The 16,559-nt window shown below is 44.0% G+C and overlaps 1 long non-coding RNA gene across 2 annotated transcripts; it reads right to left on the bottom strand.

Moving 5' to 3' along the window:
- Positions 1-6,685: 6,685 nt before the first annotated feature.
- Positions 6,686-13,844, bottom strand: LOC144328085 (uncharacterized). 2 transcript variants are annotated; one of them, XR_013393343.1, is made up of 2 exons: positions 13,760-13,844; positions 6,686-7,082 (listed from the first exon to the last, which is right to left on the bottom strand). It is a non-coding gene; the product is annotated as an uncharacterized LOC144328085 (long non-coding RNA). The 2 variants fall into 2 exon arrangements; XR_013393342.1 differs by lacking the exon at positions 13,760-13,844 and adding an exon at positions 9,664-10,577.
- Positions 13,845-16,559: the final 2,715 nt, after the last annotated feature.

The raw sequence follows: 16,559 nt of genomic DNA, 5'->3' as shown, positions 1-16,559 counted from the left end.
CCTTGCGCCAGGCTTTAGGACCTGGCTCCCTTTCCGGGCTGCCTACTGCGCCGCCTTCCTGTGCATTTGAACTTGGCGCGCGCGCCCAACCTTCCACCTTCCGTCTAACCGTCTCTTCGCTCCCAGATGGAGGTGTGGCCACTCCTGACTCGTGCCCTCCCTCCTGTTGTGAGCTGCCAGCGCTTGCCCCCTGGCTCCCTTCCTCTTCCCTGTTCTCTGGCGGTGACGCTGGTCCCGATCTCCAACTGCTCTCCTCTGAGTCCCCTCTGGCTCTATCTTCCTGGGGTGCCCCCCTAAACTCCCCCCTTGCCCTGGCCACTGGTGCTCCTTTCTGTGAATCCTCCGATTCACTGGAAAGACTCGGAGATCTCGGGTCGTCGTCATCACTCATCTTTTCTTCTGCCTCCTCCCCTTCGCTCTCTGTTTCCTCCCTTGCCCTTGCCTCTGCTCCTGAACCCCTGACAATTGCTTTATCCTCCTGCAAATTTATCTTACTTGTTAAAAAGCATAATGGCATCCACTTCCATGAGAAAAGTTATTACCAGATCCATTGCAGTACTTTCCATCAAGCAATAAGATTATTCCCATTCAAACAACAATAATTTTATATAAGTTGGAATCTAGATACAAATGTCTGTAAGTTTCTTATCACAATAAATGCAATAGAAATGTGCTTAAAAAATGGGTTGATTTGTTTTGGTTAACTGTTCGTATCTGCTGCTTGGTGAATGTGCTTATATGTAACATTGATGCAAATTCATGATTGCGCAGAAGGGGCTTTGGGTTGCATTCAGGAACATTTCCTTGAGCTTGGTATGGTCAAACATCCACAGATGAAGTTTCATAGATACCCATACATACATACATACATACATAGAGGGAACATTGTGTTGACAATGCAATATTGTGAACTGGCCTTTAGAATTTAGAGAAAACACAAAGCTGTTTTCTCTGTGCGTGCAAATATCCATGTCAATTTATAATAAAATATCAGTTTTTCTGCAAGTAGTTTCAATATCCCCTCCCTTAGAAGATGTGATTGTTGAGTACAGAAAGAAGGGAAATCTTTCGACTTCAAACAACATTTGCATATCCTCTAGTATTTGATTCACTGCAAGTAGATAGCTCCTTTTCATGAAGCTGCTCTTAACTGTTCTGTGGAGGCAGATTTTCATATTTCCTAAAACTAGAATAAGCCCCTAAAATAAATAAGAAAATGACCATTGGCCATGATAACTGAGGCTGATCATCTGGAGTGAACCATATTGCTTCCCCCCCCATCCTATGTTGTATTTTGCTATGCTTATTGGGCATGTGGGGGAAAGGGCTATTCTTATACCTTGAAATACTGTTAACTTTCACAATAGGTTTACACAGCTCTGGGATCTTCCTCTCAATCATTGGTCTGAGGTTCTCTTTCAACTTCTTGTAGTTCTTTTTCAATTCTTGTTGATATTCCCTTTGGTCAGCAGTAAGCAGGCACTTATTTCCCCCCACTGCTTCACCACATCTGTTCCCAAAAAATGAAGAAAACAATTCACACTGATAAATTTCACCACAGTATTGGACCATAAAGTTTTGTTTTTGTCTGGGACCAAGCGTGACTTAGGTGGGGCAAGTGAAGGAAAAGCCATCAAAATTTAGAGGGTGGATGTAGAATTCAGCATCTGGGTAACCTCAGGTTTCATTTCAACAAAAGGATTCTAGTAAAAGAAGAGCCTTCAAAGTGTGTGCAAAATAACTGATGAAATCTCAGGCACCAGAAAGTGGGTCAGCAACCATGGGGAGGGACTCATAGAATCATAGAGTTGGAAGGCACCCCAAGGGTCATGTAGTGCAGTGCAGGATTCGCAACTGAAGCATCCATATAGAATCAATAGTTCAGCGCATTTCCCCATGACCAACAAAAGCAGAATATGGCTGTCGTCTTATATACACTCCTAGGCAAGTCCTACTAAACTTAAGTTTTACTCCTGAGTAAACATGCACTGCAAATCATGTACATTCTTAACTTATAGAGAAGTTTTTAAAATGTACAATTTGGATTGGAATAAGTGGGCAGCAGAATAGGACAAAGTATTTATTCATGCTATGCATAATGAAAGCATGGTACTAAAAAGCCACAGGATGTGCTCATGGTCACTGGCTTATAGAGGAATCAGACAAAATCATGGAGGAGTGGTCTGCCCAAAGGAGAAGTGATAGATCCTTGTACAAAGGCAGTATGTCTCTGAATTCTAGTTGCTGGGGAGCAACAATTGGGGAGGGCTGTTGCTGGCTTTCCTGGAGGCATCTGATTGGGTACTGGAGGAAGAAAGGCTCTTGGCTTTTGGTCTGACCCAGCAGGAGGCTTCTTGGTTTCTTATAGCACATAATTTCTTATAGCACATAAGGGTTTTCTTGTGTGTGTGTTTGTGGCTGATTAGCTGCTCTCCCTGTGCAAAGGTCAGAGGGGGCAGGGTTTCTGTTGAGTCAGGTGATTAGCTGTGGCAGGAGCTTATGAGAGCTTGCAGGGCAGCGGCGTGCGCCTGGCGGTGCACGCAGTTTGATCCATCTTTTAGATTTAGGGGAGCTAGTCTCAAACGTTTGTTGGGGGAGACCTAGGTTTTTTGGGGGGGTTATTTGTCCTGTCTTCACGCTTTTTAAGATGGAGGACCACTGTAGCCACCCCCAACGACACGTTTTCAAGATGGAGGGTGAGGGAACAGCTGCAGTCGCCTGCGGTTCCTGCACAATGTTTGCCATCTTGCCAAAGGCTGCAGGCAGCTTTACCTGCAGCAATTGTATGTTGATTGCCCTCTTAGAAGACAAAGTCCAGCAACTGGAGGAACATGTAGCTACGCTCCAAAAAATTAAGAGAGCTGCAGCTCTTCTTGGAAGCAACAGAGAACACCGTCTCCACCAAGGAGGAGACAGGGGACACCCCTGAGAAGGAGGCTAGTTCACCAACACAGGTGCCAGATATATGGAGAAACGTGACTCAAAGAAGTAGGAGGCCCAGGGTTCGCTCTGATTGTTTAGAAATACACAATCGCTTTGAAGTCCTCTCCCCTAGCATGGAAGACGAAGAACAGACTCCATTTGAGGATCTCTCAAAGACGAGCAGCAAAGTCAGTCCTCCGGGAATGTGCAGGCGACCTTGGAACGGACAGCTCACGCAAGAACCCCGACTAAACCTAAGAGGAGGCGTGTAGTGGTGATAGGGGATTCCCTACTGAGGGGAACAGAAGCAGTGGTCCGTGGGCCTGACAAGATGTCTTAGGAGGTGTGCTGTCTCCCTGGGGCTAAGATCCAAGATGTAACTGAACGACTGCAAGGAATCATAAAACCCACTGACAAATACCTCTTCCTCATGGTTCATGTGGGAACCAATGACACTGCAAGCAATAGCCTCCAGAAGATCAAAAGAGACTACAAGGCTCTGAGCAGGAAATTGAAGCAATTAAATGCACAAATTGTCATCTCATCTGTCCTCCCAGTTGAACGACGTGGCCCAGGGAGAGAGGGAAAAATAGTGGAAGTGAACAGCTGGCTTCGCAAATGGTGTAAACAGGAACGGTTTGGATTCTTAGATCACGGACTGCAGTTTCTTGAAGATGGACTTCTGGCAAGCGATGGGCTGCACCTCACAACGGTTGGGAGGAATGTTTTTGCCAAAAATCTCAGAAACCTCATCAGGAGGGCTTTAAACTGACTAATGTGGGGGAGGGAGACAGTGCTCCTGAAGGTAGGAGTCTATCAATTGATGAAGATGATCATCCAAATGTCATAGACCAAATGGAGCAAACAGCACGCAGACCTAGTGGTGGGAGGAAAAAATCCTTAAATAAGAGACACGGGGGAATGATTAATGGACTTCAATGTCTGTACACTAATGCGCAAAGCATGGGAAATAAACAAGATGAGCTTGAGCTCTTGGTACAGCAAACTAAATATGACATAATAGGAATCACTGAAACCTGGTGGGATAAGTCCCACGATTGGAATGTAATAATGGAGGGATACAATCTATTTCTATAACAGAGACCTCATTGTGGGAGTTTACTATAGATCCCCAAGCCAAACGGAGGACATAGATGATGCCTTCCTGGAACAGATGGCCAAGCATGCAAAAGGAAGGGAGATAGTAGTAATGGGGGACTTCAATTACCCGGATATTTGTTGGATGTCAAACTCAGCCAAGAGCATACGGTCAAACAGATTCCTCACTGGCCTTGCAGACAACTTCATTGTCCAGAAAGTGGGAGAAGCAACAAGAGGAACAGCCATTTTAGATCTGGTCCTAACCAATGTTGATGACCTGGTTAGTGGGGTAGAAGTGGAAGGATCATTAGGCACGAGTGATCATGCTCTTCTGAAGTTTACTATACAGCGGAAAGGAGGAGCCAAGCATACTAGGACTCAATTTCTTGACTTTAAGAAAGCCGACTTCATAAAACTTAGGGAAGTGCTGGGTGAGATCCCATGGACTGTAATACTAAAAGGAAAGGGAGTTCATGATGGCTGGGAGTCTGTTAAGAGGGAGATAGTAAAAGCACAACTTCAGGCAATACCAATGAGACGGAAACATGGAAGGTGCCTAAAGAAGCCAGGGTGGCTATCTAAAGAACTTTTAACTGAGTTAAGATTAAAAAAGGATGTGTACAAAAAATGGAAAAGGGGCAAACGACCAAAGAGGAATTCAAACAAATAGCCAGCACATGTAGACAGAAAGTCAGAAAAGCTAAAGCACAGAATGAACTCAGGCTTGCTAGAGAGGTTAAAAGCAACAAAAAAGGCTATTATGGGTATGTCCGTAGCAAAAGGAAGAACAAAGAAACAGTGGGGTCACTCAGAGGAGAAGATGGTGAAATGCAAACAGGGGACACAGAAAGGGCTGAACTCCTCAATGCCTTCTTTGCCTCAATCTTCTCCGATAAAGAAAACAATGCCCGACCTGAAGAATTTGGAGCAAATGATTCAGCCGAGGAAACACAGCCCAGAATAACTAGTTTAGATGTATTCAAGTCTCCAGGGCCAGATGAACTGCATCCAAGAGTATTAAAAGAACTGGCAGATGTGATCTCAGAACCACTGGCAATCATCTTTGAGAATACCTGGAGAACAGGCGATGTCCCGGCAGACTGGAGGAGGGCAAATGTTGTCCCTATTTTCAAAAAGGGGAAAAGAGAGGACCCAAATAATTATCACCCAGTCAGTCTGACATCAATACCAGGGAAGATTCGGGAGCAGATCATTAAGCAAACAGTCTGTGAGCACCTAGAAAGGAATGCTGTGATCACCAATAGTCAGCATGGATTTCTGAAAAATAAGTCATGTCAGACTAACCTGATCTCATTTTTTGACAGAATTACAAGCCTGGTAGATGAAGGGAACGCAGTGGATGTAGCCTACCTTGATGCCTTGACGCAAGGCATTCGACAAGGTGCCCCATGATATTCTTGTAGAGAAGCTGGTAAAATGCGGTCTTGACTATGCTACCACTCAGTAGATTTGTAACTGGCTGACTGACCGAACGAACCCAAAGGGTGCTCATCAATGGTTTCTCTTCATCCTGGAGAAGAGTGACTAGTGGGGTGCCACAGGGTTCTGTCTTGGGCCCGGTCTTATTCAATATCTTTATCAACGACTTGGATGATGGACTCAAGGGCATCCTGATCAAATTTGCAGATGACACCAAACTGGGAGGGGTGGCCAACACCCCAGAGGACAGGATCACACTTCAAAACGACCTTGACAGATTAGAGAACTGGGCCAAAACAAACAAGATGAACTTTAACAGGGAGAAATGTAAAGTATTGCACTTGGGCAAAAAAAATGAGAGGCACAAATACAAGATGGGGGACACCTGGCTTGAGAGCAGTACATGTGAAAAGGATCTAGGAGTCTTGGTTGACCACAAACTTGACATGAGCCAACAGTGTGACGCGGCAGCTAAAAAAGCCAATGCAATTCTGGGCTGCATCAATAGGAGTATAGCATCTAGATCAAGGGAAGTAATAGTGCCACTGTATTCTGCTCTGGTCAGACCTTACCTGGAGTACTGTGTCCAGTTCTGGGCACCACAGTTCAAGAAGGACACTGACAAACTGGAACGTGTCCAGAGGAGGGCAACCGAAATGGTCAAAGGCCTGGAAACAATGCCTTATGAGGAACGGCTAAGGGAGCTGGGCATGTTTAGCCTGGAGAAGAGGAGGTTAAGGGGTGATATGATAGCCATGTTCAAATATATAAAAGGATGTCATATAGAGGAGGGAGAAAGGTTGTTTTCTGCTGCTCCAGAGAAGCAGACACGGAGCAATGGATTCAAACTACAAGAAAGAAGATTCCACCTAAACATTAGGAAGAACTTCCTGACAGTAAGAGCTGTTCGACAGTGGAATTTGCTGCCAAGGAGTGTGGTGGAGTCTCCTTCTTTGGAGGTCTTTAAGCAGAGGCTTGACAACCATATGTCAGGAGTGCTCTGATGGTGTTTCCTGCTTGGCAGGGGGTTGGACTCGATGGCCCTTGTGGTCTCTTCCAACTCTATGATTCTATGATTTGTAAATCACATTTGCACCCCCAACCCCCCACTCCGGTTTTAGCCTTATTCACTTATTTGGTCTTCTGTTCTTGCTCAAATACTATGTGGTATCTGGCCACCCTACTACAAAGTAGTACTACAAAATCACACATTACAAAGATCACTAATTTTCTATACTGTGTATAGAGATTTATTTATTTGGAACATTTGTGCCTCGCTGTTCAGCCAACAAGGCCACCAGACAACTTAAATGCAATCAAAGCAAGATGGTCCCTACCCACAGGCAAAGGGGGCAGGGAGGGAAGAGGAATATCAAATCTCAGTCACAAATCACTAAACAGTTGTTCCTATGTTGACCAGCTGGCACAGTTCAGGAGCTGGACCTCCAGCAAAGCTCTCCCACTGATGGCTGCCCCAGATAACAGTTGTGGGGAGAGGAGGCCCGAGGGAGCTGTCCTGTCACTGCAGAGCCAGTGGAGGGAGCTCTGCTTCACAGCTCTCACGGAAGTACTGTAGTTTGGATACTACGGGCTCCTCTGCAAAGCTGAAAGCAATTGCTCTGTGAAATAAATAAAAAATTCAGTGTGTAGAAATCTTTTCACTATGTGTCTGTTTTGTATTTAAAGCTTCACAGCCACCAAGTGCTAATCAGCTTGAAGCATGCTACAAGTCTTTCATAACATTATTGATATAAGTAAAGAAACATCTCATGTGGGAAAAATAGACACAATGTTTCCTTAAGAATTAAAAATTCCAGCACTCTCCATATGCAGCAGAATGAGGTGGCCAAATGGACCATACTACCTCAAGCTACAGGTGAGGAATAACACTTCTATGCGTAAAAACCAAAGCCTAGCACATCATAGAGAAGGTACTTGTCAATTAAAAAAGCTAGCCTTTCCCCTGCTTTGCTGGCTTTCTAGTTGCAGGGAACTTTTAGTGTGTGAAAGCAATTTTCCATTGCTGCTCTTGCAGTTTATTTGACAGTTTCAGATGGCTTTGTGTTGTTGTAAACAAAATCTGCCCTTATTCCTTTATGTATTGGAGAACCTTGTAGGTTCTCCATCGGGAGGAGAAAATAACAGAGGCCAACCAGAGAATATTGAGAAGCAAAGCAGCTAGTAAGCCTGATCTTTATTAAACTGTTGCAACAGGGTGCTCCACCCACACGCAGGAGAGAGGAGGAGGACCGCAAACAATGTGTGCTTGCCATTTTGAAATTCCCTGCCCTGGAGCTCAAGACCACCCCCACAAACATCATACCTACATCACAGAAAAGGAAAATTTCTACAATAGAAATTTGAATGTTGTTTTTCCTGTCTGCCAGGTTATCTGATAATGCCTTATCTGATTGCCTTTCCTGGTAGTCTGGCCATTCCTTTGAGATGGTAATTACCCAATTCCTGAGACAATGGGAAGCAAAGACAGACCACTGAATACATAACAGTGAAAATACATTATTCCTTTCCACTTGGGATAATCTTGCAATAAATGCCCAAAACTAGCCTGACTAAGGAGTGGTGGAGAGGTATACTTCTGAATATTCAATAATTCTATAACATTTGCAGTATCAGATTGAGGTCTGCTGCTTCACATCAACAACCTGAAAGGATTTACTCCATGACTTTATACTTTCCTTAATGGTAAATATTAAGTAGGGTAGACAAATTGCAACATTGAGCTATTGTAGTTCCCATGCCAATATTGTAGTTCCCCATTTCAAATTCCTTCTTGCTCCCTGTCAGTGGAGGCTCGTCCTTAAGGGGGACTGGGGCACTGCTCCACCAAGCTCAATTGTTTCTTGGCTGTCCTCCAACAGCCTGCTTCTTTCTTACATCCTCTCTAGGGTTGGCATGAGCAGTGAGCTCCTTCCTCCTCAGTCTCAGGGCTGCCTTTGCAGAACTCAACGAGGGGGGAGGGGCATGCCCCACATGCCCCTGTCCAGGGGAGGAGAGGGACAGGGAAGCTGCTGCTCAGGCTCCTTGAGTGCGCCAGGTCAGAAGCGACCCGGAGGCGGAGCTGCTGCTGTGACTGGGAGCGAGGTGCACTGCAGCCACCCACCCTCCTGCTCTCTTCCTTGGGTCAGGCCTAACCTAAGGACAGAGCTGTGGCCAGCAGAAGCACTGCAGCTTAGGTCAGCTCCTTCTCACGTGGAGCCAGGCACCAATGAGGGAGCCTGCTGTGGGGGCACCTGTTTGTGCCCCTGACACAAATTTGTGCCCCCACGGCCCACACATGCTACACTTCTGGGTGGGGACAAAACCAGAGTTACTGTAGTTGGCTTCATCCATGGGCGTAGCCAGGATTTTTGTTAGTGGAGGCAGGCCTTTTGTTAGGGGGTCAGAACCTCAGTTAGCTATGTATTTTTATTTAGTTGGCCCCCCTTGGCCACATCCATGGCTCCATCTATCATAACATTTTGGAAATGCCCTGACCCACCCACCCCAACACTGATGTTGATTTTCTGAGATATCAGGCGCTCAAGCACAAGTCAAACATAAAGAATCGCTGCTGTTTCTTTTTGTGTAGCCTGTTTAGACTGGAAATTTGCCTCAGTTTTTTATTCTTTAAGGAAGGTTCTGTAAAGTGCAGGATAATGTAGTAGCTCACAGCATGGCAGGATGATCCCAAGAAGCTCAGTTAGTTGGGGACATGGGCATAGCCAGGGGGTGAAGTGGCCACCCCTAAATCAAGTAAATAAATAAAAATACAGAGAGTCTGATATTCCAGATGCAATCACACTTCTTCCTTAGAGCAGCCTCCTATTCATTTATTTCTTGTTGAAAGATAAAGAAGTGTTTTTCAGAAACTAGCAACAACCTTATATATCAAGAAGACACATGTAGTTCATAGTAACTGTCTTTCAGGGCAGTTTGTCTAGGAACAAAAGCAAGTGTTGCTATGAACACTGACTAGTCACTAGAATAATAAGATGAAAGCTGGAGGTGGGGTTCGGGGTGGGGTTAGTCTTTCTTTAAACAAACATGTAAGTACTGTATGGATGCCAAGCAGAAGAAGAAGACAAGCGTTTCTGTGGGGGAGGGAGTTTATTGACTGCTCAGATATAAGACTCACAACATCATTTTATAACCAAAGAAAGTGCCTTTATGTGACCATTAAATCAAATCAACTGGAATTACCGGTATATTCACAGAAAGCCTTTAGCAGAATCATTTCCTGTCCTCGGAATCCAACTGGAAGTGTTGGGCGAGCCGACTGCATAATCAAAAAGGCCAGTAAGTTACTGCGAGACAAACAGAGGAAGCTGTGTTCCTTTTCAAATCTGTCTGTCAACAGTCACACACACCAAGCAAAAGCCACCCATAACAGACGTTTTCCTTGATAAATGGGAGAACTGTCTGATAATCAACAACCATATAATTTTATCCAGTAGTATTAGTTTGATCTGACGGAAACTGCACATTTCCCGAGCAGCACTGAAAGAATGCTTCATTTAACTACAAACCCCCAAATCTGGGATCCCATCAAAACTAATGTTTGGTAAAAGTTTTGCAGCAAACCCCCCACATTTTGTAACACCCCATAAACAGAGTAATTGATACATCAAACCGGGGTTCATAATTAATATCAAAAACCCATCATTGTCCGGTTCACTCCAAACTGGTGCCAAAGTCTGGCAAAAGTCTTGTAGCATTTTGCCAGACATTGTAGAATTTTTTTAGCATTTTGCCCGACAAACCAAGTAAGTGACAGGGGTCATAAGGTCACCCCAAAACCCAACATCGCCTGATTCACTCCAAATCAAGGCCAAAGTCTGGCAAAATGTTTGCAGTAAAAACCGCATGTTTTGCAGTGCCCCCCAAACGGAGTGGTTCCTAGCACATCAGGAGGAAGAGTCAAGACAACCAAAAGTGGATAAATAGGTTGTATTTATTAAATATAACAACTTGAGGATCGGCAAAACTAGTCAGATTCGACCAATGTAACCAAATCAAATTGTCTGGGCAGGTGTGCTTGTTCACCTCTACCCACAAACACACAAGTGCTCAAACAGAGCTCTTTGCAGATCCTTAAGAACCCAACCCAAATCAGAAAGATGCATACCACCAGGTCTATACAACTGTTGGGCACAGAACATAATTCTGCCATGAGGGATATAAGCACCCACATTTTCAAACACAAACATCGTTGTAGAATGATTAGCTTTGTGTCTTGCCCATCCACCTTCTTAGGAAGGCTGCCCCCACTCCATAAGCACCTCTACAACATTCCAAACCAAACTATGATAAGCTCAGGGATGAGGAAGCACAGCTGATGGAGATATTTAGTGATCTCAACTGAATTTACCTCACCAGATTGTTATCCCCAAGATGGATGACCAGAATGTCAGGATTAGGGTTAGGGCTAGGGCAGGGGATAGGTGAACGTTCAGGGTTAGGGTTAGTGCCTGGGGTTTTTTTTCATGCTTTTTAAGCTTCTAATGATATTGCTTCATGTCAGGGGCTCAGGAGCAGAGGCACAGGGGAGAGAGGAAATGGAGAGCGAAGGGGAAGAATCTGAGGGCAGTGGAGGGGAGAATGACAGTGACCCGAGAGATTCCATGAGCCTCTCCAGCGAATCAGAAGATTCCAAGAAGGGAGCGCCTATGGTCAGGGCAAGGGGGGTCACAGGGGAGACGCAACAGAAGCAAGGGGCCAGCGGAGACTCCCAAAGCAGCAGTGGGAGATCAGGACCAGCTTCCCCACCAGAGCGCAGTGGGGGGGGGGGGAAGAGTCCCATGTGTCAGGGCCAGCATCTCCTCCAGCAGAGAGAGAAGATGAGTCAGGGCTGACCACGCCTCTATCGGAGAGCGGGGGAACGGAGGGGACGTCAGGTCCAGCTAGCCTCCCCAAAGGGGGAAGCAGTGACAGGAGCAGTGTAACGGTCAGGAGGAAGGCGGCGGGCTGGGCGCGCGCGCCAAGTTCGAATGTACAGGCGCACAGGACAGCAGAAAACCCGGATTGGGAACCAGGTCCTAAAGCCCGCCGGAGGCAGGGGGAAGACTCAGGGGACTCAGCGTCAGAAGAGTCTAGGAAGGGCAAGACCCCAGCGGACAGGCGGAACCAAAGGAGGAAAGAGCAAAGGAAGAGGTGGAGCAAGGCTAGAGTCTTAAACTGGTGTCTGGGGGGAGGAGATTCAGACGGAGCTTCAGCGGTCTAGAGTTTGAGACGTAGAGCTGCGCGCCGCGGCTGTGAAAGTGAAATTGAGCTTCAATAAAGACTGTTTTATATAACAATGAACTGGCGTTGGTCCTTTGTGAGCTGGGACCTCGGGCAGCTCTGACACTTCATTTTTATGAGACTGGATAATTCCCAAAAGTAAGCAAACTACCTGAAACGTAGCAAAACTAAGAGAAATGTGAAAACCAAAAGTGAGATACCAGAAACCCAACAAGGAAGGAATTCATGAAAAAGGAAAATTGCCAGACAGAGACTTCAATCAAATCATTACCAAATTCACCAGAATCCCAAAACCAATTGAAAAGAAGCAGAAATGTGAGAAGCAGAAGAAATACCATCAGAAACCCCCAACAAGAGGGAAAAAGTAAATTGCGCAGAAACCCCAAAGCCAGTTAAACCTTAGTTTTGCATGGTGCCTGGGGTGATTTCGCTTTTCCCTGAGATGTTTACTGCGTGGGTTTCTTGTGGTTCTATTCAATTGGTTTTCTCATCTTTTGTGGATGTGGTTTGTTTCTGTTGTTTCTTGTTTGTTTTGGGGATTATGTTGAATTTTTTCTGTGGTTTTCGTTTCATAGATTCTTTTATATAAATTACGATTGTGAAATATACTCAGAGTCTTGTATGTATTTCATGCTCTTTATTGCCCCCCCCCTCATGCTTTTATATACATTATTTACACAATGAGTACCGTCTGACTGGCTAACTCTGCTTCCCTCTTGGAGCCTGATTGGCCTGCAGGAAAAGACCAATCAGTTGTTGCATTCTAGGACCCAAGGTTAGTACATAACAGATTGGGTGCTGGATTGATGGTGAGTTTGCTTCCTTTCTAGGTTTTTTGGGTTTTGCACCTTTGAGAATATTAATTTGTATGAGATCTGATAATCCCAAGAATAAAAGGAAAACCACCAGAAATGAAGCAAAACCACCAGAAATGACCATTCCAACAATGAAGTCAACCACTAAAAACACAAAAACCTACTGAAAAGAAGCAGAAGAACCATGTAAAAGCAACATCAATGGAAACTGGCAAAGAAGCCAACTAATCCCAAACAAAGCAGATTCACCAGAAACCCCCAAAGCATTCAAAAGTATTACCACCTGTCAGGGGTTCAGGGGCGGCCCTGACACCACCAGAATGCAAAAACAAGAAAACTTCTCAAAAGAAGCAATAAAGCAAAAGTCCAAAAAACAAGCTAAACCAATGGAAAAGAAATGAAGCCAGCTGCAAACAAAGCACATTCACCAGAAACCCAAGACTAAGTGAAAACTAGTATGCTATGTTGGTTAATTTCTGTTGCTTGAAGTGCTTTTGGACTCCCATAAATTGCATTTTGCTTTTTAAAAACTGGTTTCCAGTTTCTTTGTAATTGGTGGCTTTACTGCTTCTTTTTTGTTTTCTGCTGGTTTGTTTAATTTGGGGTGGTTTTGCTTTTTTTTGCATTTAATTGTTTTGCTTCTTTTACTTTGAATGGTTCTGCGGTTTTGGGTGAGATTGTTTCTTTTCCATTGATTTGGCTTGGTTTTCATGTCTCCTGGTTTTGCCTCATTTTGGGAATATTTCTTGGTTTTTGTGCTTCTGGTGGTATTTCTTCAATTTTATGACATAACCAAGCCAAAACACCAGAAACACAGAAACAAATCATAAAGAAGCAGAGGGTTACAGTGAGAGTTGGGTTTGAGTTGGAATAGGATTAGGAGTTAGAGTTGGGGTTGCGTTACGGTAAGAGAAGAACAGCAGAAGGAGAAATTTAATTTTATTACTTAGGGTTAGGGTTAAATTAGCAATATAATTTTATTATTTATACTCCACCCAAGTCACTAGTGGCCACTTTCAATAAAAGGTAAAAACATGAGCGCACTCTAAGTGAATGCTCATGAATGTAGAAACTCTTACTTCCCATAGAATTCCCAAAGAAGACCTGGGAATTGTAGCTCTGAGCTTCTTTGCAGAGGGTTGGACTAGATGACCCTTGGGTTCCCCTTCCATCTCTACTAGGATGCTCCCTGTCTCACTCTCACTCACACACTCCTCCTCTCCTTTTCATGGCAGTTTCACCTTTTTCTGCACTCCTTGTTCGGGAGGGCGGAGGAGGCTGTGCTGCCGCCATGTTGGGCGAGGGCAGGGGTACCGGAAGGAGGTGCCACTGGAGGAGAGGCAAGAGGACAGGAAGGGGAGAGTAAAGGGTGGAAGAGGCTGTGCTGCCGCCATGTTTGGCGAGGGTAGGATTACCGGAAGGAGGTGCCACTGGAGGAGAGGCAAGAGGACAGGAAGGGGAGGGGAAAGAGCGGAAGAGGCGCTGCGACGTTGCTCTCCCGACCCCGCTCTCCCCAGAGTGCAGCCCTGCCCCCCGCCCCACCCTCACCTGCCTTTCTCCCCCAGTGGCCTTCCTCTCGTGCACCGTGGCGGAGGGATGGTGGGGGTGGGCCACGGAAGTATATATACAAGAATATACATACCTAGATATAGGTGTCCGTTTGTAAATATATAAAAATAAAATGGATATATGTATATGTGTGTGTGTATATATATAATAAATATATAAAAATAAAATGGATATATGTATATGTGTGTGTATATATGCAGTGCTTCTTTTCTAAAAAAATGATTGGGTCTACTCTCATTTTGACTCAAGAAAATAACCATTTTATAGTTCAAACCGGGAAAAATAAATATAGTAAATGGACAAACGTACATTCACAAAATGTTTTATGCATTCCCCTGCGTCCCCCCCCCCCAGAAAAAAGCACTGTATATGTTCCGTCAAGGGCAGGGTTATTTCTGGATCTGGAGCCAATAAGCACGCCAGTGGATGAAGAATAAGCAATGCTTTATTTGCATAAGGTTAACAGATAGCAGCAGGCATACAAAACACAAATTATAGCATTCCAGAGAGGAGTCGCACACAACCTCCCCTTCAGCTGCCCGGAGCTCCAGGTAGAGCAGCGAGAGAGATGGCGTTTTGGGTTCCATCTGCATAAAAAGAAGATGATAAAGCTCTGAGTGGGCTTATATCAAATTGGTGTTTTAGTGGTTAGAATGCACATTCACCAAAAATGGCAGTTAAATGTTTGTTATAAGCCCAAATCAATTATAGGTGTTTTGGTTCCATCTCAATCGAAAGAGCACGAATAAGCTTTAATTGTTCTTTCCGTGTTCATTCACAAACAAATAGCAAAGCAAAGTGTAATGTCTAAACTAGGCAAAAGAGGATGTTTTGGGTTCCAACTACATAGAAAGAAGAATCTTGGCTTTCGCCAAGATTCAAATTGTGTTCTTTAGTGTTAATGCAACATTAACCCAGAAATTGCAAAGTGTATGTAATGAGACCAAAAAAACAAAACACCGTCTTTTCGCTTCCATATGTGTAGAAAGAAGACAAATAAGCTTTGATTGAACTTATTTGAATATGCATGGTGCTTCTTGGGTGTGCACCAGAATCACCCCTAACCAAATCAAAATGGTGTTTTCAGTTCCATCTGCATAAGATGATAAAGCTGTGATGGGGTTTATTTTCCGTTGCTGTTTTTGGGGTTAGAATGCATTCACCCAAAAATCGCAGTTAAATGTTTGTTATCAGCCCAAATCAAGCATAGCTGCTTTGGTTCCATCTCAATCGAAAGAGGACGAATAAACGTGGATTGTTTCATTGGGTGTTCACTCACCCACAAGTAGCAGAGCAAAGTGTAATAAGTCTAAACTAGGCAAAAGAGGATGTTTTGGGATTCATTTACTTAGAAAGAAGAATCTTGGATTTCACTTATTTCAAGTTGTGTTCTTTGGTGAAAATGCAACGTTAGCCCAGAAATTGCAAAGTGTATGTAATGAGACGAAAATAACAAAACCGTCCTTTCGCTTCCATATGTGAAGAAAGAAGAAAAATAAGCTTTGATTGAGCTTATTTCCATTCGAAAGATGTTTTTTGGGTGTGCACTAGAATCACCTCCAACCAAAGCAAAAAGGTGTTTTGGTCAAAAATCGCAGTTAAATATTTGTTAGCAGCCCAAAACAAGCATACTTCAGTTTGATGTTGCATTTTCACCAAAGAACACAACTTGAAATAAGTGAAATCCAAGATTCTTCTTTCTAAGTAAATGAATCCCAAAACATACTCTTTTGCCTAGTTTAGACTTATTACACTTTGCTCTGCTACTTGTGGGTGAGTGAACACCGAATGAAACAATCCAAGTTTATTCGTCCTCTTTCGATTGAGATGGAACCAAAGCAGCTATGATTGATTTGGGCTGCTAACAAACATTTAACTGCGATTTTTGGGTGAATGCATTCTAACCCCAAAAACAGCAACGGGAAATAAACCCAATCACAGCTTCTTCTTATGCAGATGGAACCGAAAACACCATTTTTATTTGATTGGAGGTGATTTTAGTGCACACCCAAAAAACACCACACGAATTGAAATAAGCTCAATCAAAGCTTATTTGTCTTCTTTCTTCACATATGGAAGCGAAAAGGTGGTGTCTTGTTATTTTCGTCTCATTACATACACTTTGCGATTCCTGGGCTAATGTTGCATTTTCACCAAAGAGCACAACTTGAAATAAGTGAAATCCAAGATTCTTCTTTCTAAGTAGATGAAACCCAAACCATCCTCTTTTGCCTAGTTTAGACTTATTACACTTTGCTTTGCTACTTGTGGGTGAGTGAACACCGAATAAAACAATCCAAGTTTATTCGTCCTCTTTTCATTGAGATGGAACTAAAACACCTATACTTGATTTTGGCTTATAACATACACTTCAGTTTGATTTTGGGGTGAGTGTGCTTTCTAACGCCAAAAACAACAATTGGAAATAAGCTTTATCATCTTCTTTTTCTTCCATCTACAGATGGAACCCAA

The sequence above is a fragment of the Podarcis muralis genome, chromosome 6 (genome assembly GCF_964188315.1).
Source record: "Podarcis muralis chromosome 6, rPodMur119.hap1.1, whole genome shotgun sequence".
NCBI lineage: Eukaryota > Metazoa > Chordata > Lepidosauria > Squamata > Lacertidae > Podarcis > Podarcis muralis.
Note: the sequence above shows the minus strand (reverse complement) of the source record. Positions and strands in the feature narration are given on the sequence as shown.